The following is a 13,592-nucleotide window of genomic DNA, read 5'->3' on the forward strand; positions in this document are numbered from 1 at the left end:
CCGACTTCTTCCTCGGGTACACATCTTCGATAAATCACATCATTGCATTTCCTATAAAGGAGGGGTTCATCCCAAATATAATTATTCACATCTGAAAAAAAACTTTTTCTTTTGTTGATTGGAGAAATTTGGGGGTAAAACCCCACTTGCCAGGAAATTGATAAAATCTGCATACCATGGTATTTTAACACTTGACAAAGCTAGAAGGTGCTCATCGGGAAAAACATCATCAATAGGTAAGTCAAAATCCGCATCTTTTTCTTTATTTTGCCATACTTTGGATAAATAATCAGCCACTACATTTTCCGCTCCCTTCTTATCTCTAATCTCGAGGTTAAACTCTTGGAGCAATAAAATCCATCTGATAAGTCGAGGTTTAGCATCTTTGTTACTTAGTAAATATCGGATGATTGCATGATCAGTATAAATTATTACCTTTGAATCCACCAGATATGATCTAAACTTATCAAATGCAAATACTACGGCTAGGAGTTCTTTTTCAGTAGTGGAATAATTCACTTGAACTGCATCAAGTGTTTTACTTGCATAATGGATTGCATATAGAATCTTATTTTTTCTTTGTCCTAAAACTACTCCTACTACGAAGTCACTTGCATCACACATTATCTCAAATGGAAGATTCCAATCCGGGGCTTGGATTACCGGAGCTGAAGTAAGGACACTTTTAATTTTATTAAAAGCCTCCATGCATTCTTTGTCAAAACAAAATTCAACATCCTTGATTAAGCAAATTTGTTAAAGGCTTAGTGATAACCAGGGCCCTCTTACTCACTGGGAATCCTGCACAGCCTTGTGAGGTACACGGCCAGGGCCTTCCTAGTCTCTAGAAATCTCATATGGTCATGTGGTGTACACGGTCAGGGCTCCATGTAGCTTCAAATCTTTACACGGCCGTGTGAGGTTCACACGACCGTGACAACTTCCATCTCTTCTGCAACCACACGGCCAAGGAACTCCACACGGCCTGGGCATCCCCCCATGGCAGGGTCGTGTGAGGTACAAGAATGGTGCCTTCCTCCTTTACTTCGCTTGCGGATTTGGCTTTAAACACGAAACCTTCACCAATTTCGACTCCTGTGTACATAAAATGCACAAAAGTAGATCTCTGAACAAAAAGAGTAAATATGCTAAAAGGAAAACTGGAAGTATAAAAATATATAGACAAAGCATGTGCAAAATATGTGAATGTGCGTCAAAACATGCTAAACAAGTGTATACAATCTACGTACATCAGCTTCCTCTAGTTAGCTCTGTCCGACTCTGTCGCCATCATCATCACACCCTCTTATGCTTATGAGTGGGCCGACACCGACACCGTCCCCACCTTCGTGTTATAGCCGGCCGCACGTATGTCGCTGACCCTCGCCGCCTCCTGTTGGTGCAGTTAGCGTCAACTTTCAAACTTAGATTTTGATGAATGACAAATGGTTTAAAGTTAAAAATTATGTTTATCTGATACTGTTACTGAGTGTGCATGAATTTACGGGTCTAGAGGACCAGACACCAAGCTGAAGTCCATATGTGCGATTCTTGTAGGAAGTCCAGCTGGGTTATTAAGGACCAAACAGTTGGTTGAAGTCTAGTTGAGATGTTTGATTCTAGACGATTGGCTAAAGTCCAAATGTGTGATTCTGGCAGGAAGACCCGATGGGTCAAGAGATAAGTCAAGTGACTGCAACTGGTAAGTGAAGCTAGGTCACTAGAGCAGAGATCCGGTGAGGACGATTCTTAGTGGTACTATAGGCATGGTCCAGCTTAAAGCCATTTCAGATGTCTAAGTTGAGACCATGACTAAATTCTAATCTTGGGAAGACAGAATCTATGTCATAAATTAATCAAATTTTTTTATGTGCTAACTTTATTTGCAGGATAATTTTTGTTGCTTGGACTAATGTGCTTTGCAAGAAATTAAAACTGCAAGTTGGCTGAAAAGGGGCTTTAGGCACCCGGACATAGTCTAGGCGCCCAGACACAATCTAGGCACCCGAAGGTCCAAGCACCTTGAGTTAGGTGCCCAAAAAGGGGATGAACAGATGACTAGTTGAGCTGAGGTGGTGCACACTGATAAGATAGCAAACGTCACAGTCCAGGCGTCCGAACCAGTCTTGGCGACCGAAGTTGGATAGATTCTGCACGGATAGAGCTTTGTCGAGATACGACCACATCAGCGGTCTAGGCGCTCGGGGGTAGTCCATGCGCCTAGAGATGGCCTATAAAAATGACTTCGAACAGCAACTCAGATAGAACATTCACTCTGACTTTCGTTCTTGCACGCTGCTCCAAAAAGGCTCCTACGACACCAAAAGGCCACTTCGACAACTAACAATCAAGATTCTTCTCCTTTTGTTGTTGGCATTCTTTTATTATTCCAGCATTGTACTTAAGTTTTTGTAATCTTTTCAAGATTATAGTGTATGCCCAATGAAAGCACTCAACGAGTGTGGACCTTGAAGTATGAGTCATCAAAGTCTTCAAACCAAGTAAAACGAACTTGTGTTAGCGATTGTTTCTGTCTTGCTTTCTTTTTATATATATATATATTTCCCCTACGCACTTGATTTTAAAAAGAAAAGAAACATTTTCAAAATTACATGATTCATCCTCACCTTTTATTTACTAACGATCCAACACCTTCGGCGTCGCCTCCAACGACCGCTGCCTGATCTTGCCAGCATGCCGGCAGCTCACGACCCCTCTCAAGGTCGCTTGCTTGCCGACGTTGGCCGCCCCTTTCACCGCCAGCGACGAGCAGCCATGGTCGGCCCGTGTCGCTACTCTCCTCCTTTCTAGTGCAGTCGCACTGTCATCGAGGCCACGATGTCGTTGCCTTCGCCAGCTAGCTACTGCTGGCCACCCATGACCCACTCCAGCGTTGAGGGCGCTGCTATTGCACTCCACGGTTGTTGCCTTCAGGCCACAACTGACCGCCGCCTTCGCGCCATAGTTGGCTGCCGCCATCTCTGAGAATTTGAATCTTATCCGGTGCAGATTCCTCGCTGTCATATGCTTTTGGCGTGTTTACTGTTATTGTGTTCCGACCGTCGCACCTTCCGACCTATGTGCCATTGTTTCCGGCCTTCATTTGTTCTTGTGTTCTGGCCTGCGTGCCGCTGTTTCTGACCTTCGCGTTGCGGTTGTGTTTCGGCTTGTGTACCGCTGCTATATTTCGGCCTTCGCACCGCTGTCGCATTTCTGTCTACATGTCGTTGTTTCCGACCTTCGCGCCGCTGTTATGTTCCGACCTGCTAGTTGTGGTTATGTCCCAGCCACTAGATCTCTCCGGTCCTCTGGCTCCGTACCGTTTTCCGGCTCTGCCTCATCCTCCGGCTCCAGGCCATCCTCTCCGACTTCGCACCATCCTCCGGCTCTGTGTCAGCGCTTTTAGCCCGCTCTTGCAGGCATGGTATGCTTTTACATTCAGTTTTTTCACTACAATACTATTTATCTATTTCATATACTTCGCTAGATACTAACATGAGAATTTCCTGTCGACTAGCAGCCTTACCGGTGTCATTGTTGACTGGAGACTTTCTAGCACTTCGGTCTCCTCTTCTTGGTCTTTTTTTGGGGGTCCAGCGACTCAATAAACACAACTCACCACCCCTTTCTCCCTTCGGGTCGTGGTTTCTAGGTTAACATTCCAGTCACATCACTGATAATTTATCTACTCATCTTTTGAACAGGATCATTACACAAAGAAGGGATAACAATGACTTGTTGGCGATTGTGACCAAATGTTACCATAAGGGATAACTATATATTCTATTGTTTCAGATAATTAAGCAAAGCCACCGATTCTTGGCCATTGATAAAGAAGCATGATAAAGATGGTAAATTCATAGTATTTACTCAAACAAAGCGAGATGCAGATAAGTTATCTTATTCCATGACCAGAAGCTTTAGATATGAAGCCCTTCATGGTGGCATCTCACTGAGCCAGAGGGAAAGAACACTAGCTGGATTTAGGGAGGGCCGCTTAAGCATTTTGATAATTATTGATGTTGCAGCTCAGTGGCGGATTTACAAGGGGGCTTGGGGGGGCCACGGCCCCCCAAGTCTCCATGTAAATCTTCCATATATATATATATATATAAATAAAGATATATATATAATTAGAATGGTGAAGGAGTACAAGATGATAAAATTAATCTTCCTTTTTAATATATTTTAATATAATCAATGATATACTTATTAAATATGCTATATAATTTTAGAGAAAAATATTTTTCTTGGGTGTTTTTTAATTTACCTGATAGGAATTATGTTGGAAAAAAAATAAATTTAACAAAAGGAAACTACTGATCATTAATTATATACAAATATTATTAGTAATAATATTATTAGTTTATTACTATATAGAAATCTTTTCTAATTTATGATATAGGCATTTTCTCTCCTATGGCTAGACATCTAGCATCGTCGATCTTCAGAATTCAAAATTGATTACATATTTAGAAAGTCCGCAACCTAAATTTTCTATTGGTAGTTTGATACCAAAATCTTGAAGTAATATTGCAACCTGAGAAGGGTCGTTGGCCCTTGTTTCGTGTCGGAGCTACATTTGAACTTGTTCGTTATTGTTGTCCTGTCAACCACGGTAACCTAGGACGATGATTTCTAGGTAAATTTTGACCTCGATTTCAGTGATAAATTGAGAATTCGGAGGTTGTTCAAGGATGTACAAATTTTTGACGATAATTATTTTTGTCACTTAGCATGCGGCCCCCCTAAATTTAAAATTCTAGATCCACCCCTGTTGCAGCTCATGGTTTAGATATACCTAATGTTGATCCGGTGATACATTATGAACTGCCAAACACTTCTAAGTTATTTGTTCATAGATCTGGTTGAACAGGGCGAGATGGCAAAAAAGGAAATACAATTCTCATACATTCACATGAGCAACACCGTGTTGTTAGAGGTATTGAACATGATACTGAATGCAAATTTATCGAGCTTTCAAGGATTACAATAGAAGATGAGGAAGAATCTAAACATTTGATTTTTCAACCTACGGATATCAAAATCCAGCTGCTACAAAAATCCAGTAACTACTAGTTGATTTTACCGAGTTAATACTAGATGCTCTATCTCCTGAGCTATCATCTGACATTAGTCTAAACTCGCGGATGAGTTTTTTTTCGATCCAAGACGACTGATACAAAAAGATCTGAATATCTTTCAAACTATTTTCAATAATTTTTAAATTTTTTAGTATTTTAGATATTTTTGGTATTTAGTATATTTTGATAATTTTTGTTTTTGTATTTTAAAATTGAGTCCATTTAAGATTTTTAGGATTTCGAAAGTATTAAAAATTTTCCTTTCTGTCATGATTTCATTCAATCATGTGTCGTAAGGTTTTGAGTTTATATAAATAATTATTTGAGTTAATATAATAGAAGTTTTGATTTAGTAATATTTTTGAAAGTGTCATTTATTATTCTATTTCTCAGTATTCCTTTTCGATTTAACAAGTTATAGAAAGTTACTTCAGGTATTGGTGTGTGAATCAACAGATTCAATAGTCGGCAGGATAAATACTATTCCGTCCAGTATCAATTACGCTAGCCCCTATTACTTGCATATGTCTCGAGTGAACTATCACAAAAGGAAACTCCATCCTTATGCAAGATCCGTACAGCGATCAAAATGTTTCCCTATCAGCCCTTATGCTGATCCAAAAGAAAAGATGATTGCGCAATGAGATGAGCAGGGATTGAGAGATCTGAAATAGTTTTTTTTTTAAAAAAAAAAAGTCAGTGAAACATCAAGATGAGGAGCGAAAAAAACCAGGTTTGAAAACCAAGTGGCGAGATTGGTGGAGTCATGTGAATCAACAAGCAACCCTTGTCGGTGACGAGCGCCACCTTCTGTCGCTCGCCGGACAGCGGACGCGGTGGCACACGCTCCTCCGAGTGCACACCCCTTTTGTCGCTGGCCTTTGTCATTTCTTTCCTTGCCATGCATGAAAAGATGTTTACTTAACAAGCACCTCCGAGTCTTCACCTGTCGCTGACATATGAAAAATCAGTAAATTTGCACGGATAATGCTTCTGAGGAACGGTTTGAAAAACCATCAGATCGATCCTTGCTTTTCCCTTCAATCTTCACATCTTCGGCTTTAACGTCTTTCTCTCATTTTTTTATAGACGGTGTCAAAATGATGAGGCGGTAGAAATCTCATAATAATGACACGGCGATAGAAATCCCCCTGCACCAAAGAGTGATGACGTCGAAGCTTTCTCCTTAAAATGTAACTTTCTTCTCATAGCGAAGCCGACTCTACAAAGAATAACATAGGTCAAAGGGCTCAACGAGAATTATCCGACGAGGTTTCTCCGATGTCCAAGTCACCAGGGAGCTCCAAAAATATAATCGAAATAAGAAATGATAAAAAATGGAGTAAACGTAGATGAGAATAGAGTTGTAATCGAGCCGAGCCGAGCTCAAACTCATGCTAGCTCGAACTCGAGAAAACTACATAGGCTCGACTTGAGCTCGAGCTCAATCGAGCTTGTGAGTTTGAGCTCGAGCTCAAGTTGAGCTCAAGTCAAGCTCGAGCCTACTTGGAAAAATAAATTAAAAACCTGTTCAAGTAGAAATTTAAACCGTAAACCTCAAATACATGAAATGACATGCTCTAGTCACAAATTCCTCCTTAACTTATTCTTCATTTTAAAAATAATAATAATTTTAATTATTAAAATATTAAATTAACTTGACTTGACAAGGCTCGATGAGCCCTTGAGCCAGTATTAAATGAGCTCGAGCTCGACTCAAATGCTAAACGAGCCGACTCGAGCTCGGTCAAATTCGAACTCGAGTTAGTCGAGCTTTGATCGAGTCGCTCACGAGCGGCTTGCCTCATTTGCACCCCTAGATGAGATTATATCATAAAAAATAATAAAGTCTTCGTCCCTTTGGAGGCCGGCAAGAGGGGAGGGGTGAATTGCTTTGAAAAATAAATTCGACCTTTTTCGAATTTTCAACTAAATACAGAACACTTGTAATTAAAAAAAAACAGACACTTAATAAAGAAAATGGACGTAGAGAAATTACTTGGTTTACAATCAGAAAATTGCTAATCCAAGGAGAATAAGGCGCACTATCTGAAGATCTCCTTCGGGTGGAGTAGTCTCTTACAACGTTAACAGTACAAAAGAAAAGTAAAGGACAGAAAAATGGATTACAAGTGAGTTGTTTAAACTGTGAAGATCAGTGCTATATTTATAGCACTGTTTAGGATGCCCCGAAGGATTCCAGGCGCCCCGAAGGATTCCAAGCGCCCTGGGGGGATAAAACTTTATCCCCTTTCCGTACAGATCGCGTTGACCGCGATCTGGATAACTATCCAGGTCTAGGCGCCCGGAAGGGTTCTGGGCGCCCGGACCACTAAGTCAACCAAGTTGACTTTTTGGTCCAAGCCCTCTGCTCCGGTTCCGCCTGCCTCGGTCCGGGTCTTCTGTTCCGATTCCGCTCACTTGGGTGATCTTTGCCATCCGGAATAGGGCTCACCCGAACCCAAGTTCCGGCCTTCTTCTCGAGCAGCCTTCCTTCCCGGTTTCTCATTCCTTGAACGTCGCGTACGCTTTTCTCGTCCACCGGTGTACTCTTCCGCGGTCACCTCGTCCCTCGGACGCACCGAGCTCGTCGGCTCTCTCCCCATGTTGTCCTTCTCGCTAGCCACGTCTTTCGCTCGACTTCTTGTGCTCCTAAGTTCCTGCACACTTAGATACAGGGGTTAAACCAAACATGACCTAATTTAACTTGTTTAATCACATCAAAATACCTTGGGGGTCCAACATAAAACACATGAGAAAGTAGATGATGATGAGATTCCTCCTCTAGAAAGTCCCTCCCACTTACCCTATATAGAGAGAGAAGCCCAAGGTACATATCTCATGAAGAGAAGCCCCAAAGATGCACCTCCTTAAAGGGTTCTAGTGTAACTGCATGCCCCTTCGCATTACAGTAACTGTCTTGTCCCTTTGCATGATAGGAGATTAGACTAGGTCAAGAGGTCAGACAAGTGGCGAGTCGGGAGGTCGGAGGTCAGACCCATGGCAAATCGATAGGTCAACAACTTGATCAATTCGTCAAATCCAGCAGATCGGATACTAATGATATCTATGTTGATCGAGTCTTGAACCTGCCCCGTCTCTAATGCATCAGCCATTGATCTTGGCATTGGGCAGGTGGCTTCATCGTTGACTGAGAGAAGACTTCAAACTTAATAAAATAGGACACCAAACACTTCTTCCTCCGCACACCACTAAGAGAGCAAACAGGTACGTTAAGGCGAGAACTAGAAAGGGGGCCCATAGTGCGGACACTTAGACGCTCAAGTTAGTACGGTGGCCTAGCGAAAAGTGAAGATGATGAATAGTAGATGCGTGTGTGTGCATAATGTGAAACATAAAGCGTACATAGTCAATGGAGAGAACCACCTTTTATGCAGCTTCTCATAACCTCTACAACAATAAGGCAACAAGGAATATATGATGTCAGAATATGTTTGATAATGGAAGACGTATAGTCTAGAGGATACACAGTCCTCCGTCGAGGAATCTTCCGTTACCTGTACATGTACGATCTTTTATAACCCTCGCAATAAATGAGGTGGCTGAGAAAGTTTACAATCAGATATTGGAAGATGTATAGCCATGCTCATATAAAGGTTCCATTACAAGTACAATGGAATATTCCTTAATAAGTAGCTGTTATTCTCTGCCAGATTATTGTGATTCTCTAACAATGCGATCTCCTGGAGATAATATGAATGGTCCTATATCCGATCAGTTGTATGATGAGGGATTGGCATAGGAGCAGTGGGGAGCTAAGCCGAGTTATGTGCTAGTCACTATTCCAAATTAAAGGCTAGTAGCCGCCTGTGATTTACCTCCTCCGTGGGACCGGTTGGCGGGAGCGCTGGGGGCGAGCGTATTCGTCTTTTGCCACAATTGTTTACATTTACTTGTGCCACAATGCCACAATTGTTTACATTTACTTGTGCCACAATGCCACAATTGTTTACATTTACTTGTTCGTATGATCAATTATGTGCGACCAAACAAAACTGTAGTGGTCTGAGACAGTGATATCTGAACCAATTACCTTGATCACACGCTTCGAATGTTCTCATTTTGTTAAATCGCTGACGTTGGAAGAATGGATGGTTGTAGTCCTTCCCCCAGATCCGTCTTACCAAGAACATTGCGCATTTCTGAAGATGGATGGGCTCTACCATTCATCCACAGGTTAGCGTCTGCTGTCAAGAGAAACAAATCTGATAGTCCCAATAGATGTTGACTTGAAATGGATGGATGGTTTGGAAAGGAGCAGCTGCTTGGACCACTCAATCTGAAACATCTAATGAGTTGTTCAGTGCATGTTATTCCAGCCGCTGCAAATGGCAATACATAGCTTGTGCTAAATCAAACTACCGAAGTAATTAATGCCTTTTGTAAAATAAATTGAAGGATGAGATGATCGCTAACCATCTGAGAAGCAACCCTGTTGGCCAGCCGAAGCCTCACCATAAGAATGTTGGCCAGCAGCTTCATTATCTGAATACCTATGGGTGGCAACCAAATTTCTGGTGTCAGTGAGGGTCTCCAAAGCTAATAGCCCGAGTATCAGTTTGCGGCATGATGGCTGATATGGTATGTTGTGAATGAATCCCGAGGTAATATAGGATCGATGGTCAAGGCGATATGACAATCATATGAGGTGACGGTCATAACCAGAGCCAGGGTATATGCAGATAACAAGGTACTCTCACTGAGACTCGACTCTTCACTCCTCGGCACTAAGGCACTCATTATATAGCCGATCGTCCCAAACACCAGTTGGATCTATAGCCGGTCGGACTAGAAGAATTTAGCACTCCATTCAGTACCAAGATACACAAAATAAACTCGGTCGGACAAATAACTGGTCAAGCATAGGGGGATTAGTTCCCCATCCTTTAGAGATACTCTCCCACAAAGTAAAGATAGTCTCTCAGTATATAGTTGGTCGGGCTTGGTGCCGGTCGGACTTAGAGGACAACTCATTTCTCAATGGTAAGACAGTTCTCAATATACAACCAGTCGGCCTAAGAGACGGTCGGACTTACAACGCTTATCTCCTCATTTCTCGACACTAAGGCAGCTCTCAACATATAGTCGGTCAGCCAAAGAGTCGGTCGACTTTAAGGGACTTAGCGAGCCTTCCATACTAGTGCCTTCTCTCTTCAAGGCATTTCAGGTTAAACACCGTGCCTTCCATACTAGTGCCGACCGGCCAAATTATAAGCGAGCATGTCCTCGCGCCAATGTTCCAAGGTATTTAGGTCATGCACTATGTCTCCACTCTCGAAAGCATGCCGGTCATACATTGTGCCTCCACTCTCCAAGGCATTTGGGTCATACATGGTGCCTCCAAAGTCTTGTGTCATCCGACCGAGTTATAAGCGAGTATGCTCTCGCGCCCGAGTCTCAAACTCTCGTGTCAACTGGCCAAGTTATAAGCGAGCACGCTCTTGCGCCTAAGTACTAAACTATCGTGCTGACCGACCAAGTTATAAGCGAGCATGCCCTGGTGCCAAGTCTCAAATTCTCGTGTCGATCGGTCGAATTATAAGTGATTATGCCCTCGCACCCATGTTCCAAGGCATTCAAGTCATACATTGTGCCTCAACTTTCCAAGATATTCGGGTTCTACATCGTACCTCCAAACTCTCGTGTCATCCGACCAAGTTATAAGCATGTGGTTGTGCCTATATCCTAGATTCTCGTGCCACTCGGATGAGTTATAAGCGAGTCTGCCCTCACGCCTGTTCCAGACTCTCATGTCGTCCGACCGAGTTATAAGCGAGTCTGCCCTCGCGCCTGTTCTAGACTCTCATGTCGTCCGACCGAATTATAAGCCATCATGCCCTCGCGCCTATGTTCTAGACTCGTGTCGTCCGGTCGAGTTATAAGCGAGCATGCCCTCACGCTTGTCCCATACTCATGCCAATCAGCCAAGTTATAAGCGAGCCTGCCATCATGCCTATGTTCTAGGCTCTCGTGCCGATCGACCGAGTTATAAGCGAGTCTGCCCTCGTGTCTATGTTCTAGACTCTCATGTCGTTCGACCGAGTTATAAGCTAGCATGCTTTCGCGCCTGTCCCAGACTCTCATGTAGACCGGTCGAGTTATAAGCGAGCATGCTCTCGCGCCTATGTCCCAGACTCTCGTGTCGTTCAGCTGAGTTATAAGAGAGCATGCTCTCACGCCTATGTTCTAAACTCTCGTGTTGTTTGGCCGAGTTATAAATGAGCATGCTCTCATGCCTATTTCCCAGACTTCGATTGAGTTATAAGCATGTCTGCTATCGTGTCTGTCCCAAACTCTCATGTCGTTCGACCGAGTTATAAGTGAGTATGCTCTCGCGCCTGTCCCAGACTCTCGTGCCGTTTGGCCGAGTTATAAGCGAGCATGCTCGATCTGATGCCTATGTCCTAGACTCTCGTGTCGCTCGGCCGAGTTATAAGCAAGTCTGCCCTCGCCCCTATGTCCTAAACTCTTGTGTCATTTGGTCAAGTTATAAGCAAGCATACTCTCGTGCCTATGTCCTAAACTCTCGTGACACTTAACCAAGTTATAAGCGAGTCTACCCTCGTGCACGAATTCCAGACTCTCGTATCGGTCGGCCGAGTTATAAGCAGGCTAGCACATAAAATGATTGTTTATTATTGAAAGTAATGAAACATTTTCCTTCTTAAGCTGCTAAATACAAACAAATTATTCGAAAAGAAATGGTAGTTTTTTATAAAAAAAAAATTATTTCAACAGTGCCAAATGGAAGCTGAGAACCTGATTAATTAAAAAGACTGATTTGTATACGAGTCAAAACACATGTCCATGAAAATGGGAAAAAAAAGCTTGGCTCAGAAGCACTATTAAGACATCTCTCTTATAATCAGATGGTTGTGATGAACCCTGATCATCACTGAAGCGCATTAATCCTCATCACCAAGAGAATTGGGGTGAGAGAGGCTCGAACTCTCGACCTCAGGATAACTCATCAGCTATGAGACCTATGCGCTAACCAACTGCGCCACCACCCCATTGGTATAAGCGGAAGTACTTAACTTATTTAAACAAATAAATTTTTAAAATAATACATAAAATTTTAGCTCTCGGTATAAAGGACCTTTTTTTAAACTAATTTACATGTTTAATGAGTTAATAGTTACGATCTAAACTGGTTTTAGGTTTATGATACATTCAGTTGCAATTTAATAACATTTTACAAAACTGTGTTAATTTGCGTTTCTAGATAACGTTCTAATTTTAAATTTTCATTCATAAACTAAATTTAAAAAAAAATTATCACTGCTTTTTTTATCTATTGTGTACACTTGAACCTTCTCACGAAACTACTGAAAAATTATGAAATAACATATCCACAATTCAAAATACAAAGCATTGGAGTATGTCCTTAATTAACAATACAAGGGTTTAACAAAATTCTGTACCTTGACAATTATCAAAAAGGAAAAAAAAAAAAAAAAAAACCATCTATAGAATCTACGCTACATTGAACAACTCCTGAAGAGTAGCCTTTTATTACACAATTACCATTCCGCCGCACCTCCTCTGGACCGGCGGCTATTGTGCCGGTGAAGGCGGCGGGCACGGTGGGTGACTCGCTGGCCCTTCTCCATTCTCTAGTTCTGACGATTCTTCCGTCGTGCCACCGCTTCGGAAAAACTTGGAATCCCTACTAAGAAGCTTCACCAGCAAAATCATCCGGCTCCCCGGCGACTTCAACCCTAACCCTAGCTCGTCCTCCTCCAATCCCCTCTCTGGCACGTCGATCCTGATCTCCCGCGAGGCGGATCCCGGCGACCCCATACCCACCCCTCTCCAGCTCCCGGGGCACAGATCTGATGACGATGGCCGATCCGGCTTCGGAGGCGATGGCGCTGGTGGCATCACGGGATGCGCCTCCACGATGGAGCGGCAGAGGGGGCAGCTGGAGTGGGAATGGAACCACATGTTGATGCAGTCGATGTGGAAGCGATGGGCGCACCACGGAAGAACGCGCATCTTCTCGCCCTCCTCGAAGTTGCTAAGTAAATGTAAACAAGTTCTACATCAACGTGACCACAATCAATCTCATTAATCTCTCTATACATTGAGTGAATATACCAGTGAGTGAATATTCAATCTTCGTTGCCAGGTGTAAATAGATCCTGATGAATTAATGTATCTTTAGTAATTGTATATTAAAGTCATCAACTAAATTATTTGATGAACATTTATATTTCAGTGACGTTCAGATTGGCCAAGTAACATAGACAGTAGAAAATAGCATAAACATGCAAACTTAGCTTATATATGTTTCGCTTTCAAACTTCAAATTGACCAAACAAAATATATACACGATGAGAACTAAACTGCAAAATTTCATACTGAACATTGTAAACTTTCAGAACTTACCCGAGTAACATTCATTTGCCATCAATATCATATCAAGACATATAAATTTGACCTTATACATGGGGTTGGTGATTGAAGTAGGCTATATCTCACATT

At 42.4% G+C, this 13,592-nt stretch overlaps 1 non-coding gene and 1 pseudogene across 1 annotated transcript; both read right to left on the minus strand.

Annotated features, from left to right (window-relative positions):
- Positions 1-11,934: 11,934 nt before the first annotated feature.
- On the minus strand, positions 11,935-12,026 carry LOC121995174 (annotated as a pseudogene).
- Positions 12,027-12,033: 7 nt separating this feature from the next.
- On the minus strand, positions 12,034-12,118 carry TRNAM-CAU. The gene is given in 2 exon segments: positions 12,034-12,069; positions 12,081-12,118. It is a non-coding gene; the product is annotated as a tRNA-Met (tRNA).
- Positions 12,119-13,592: the final 1,474 nt, after the last annotated feature.

Source organism: Zingiber officinale, chromosome 1B (genome assembly GCF_018446385.1).
Source record: "Zingiber officinale cultivar Zhangliang chromosome 1B, Zo_v1.1, whole genome shotgun sequence".
NCBI lineage: Eukaryota > Viridiplantae > Streptophyta > Magnoliopsida > Zingiberales > Zingiberaceae > Zingiber > Zingiber officinale.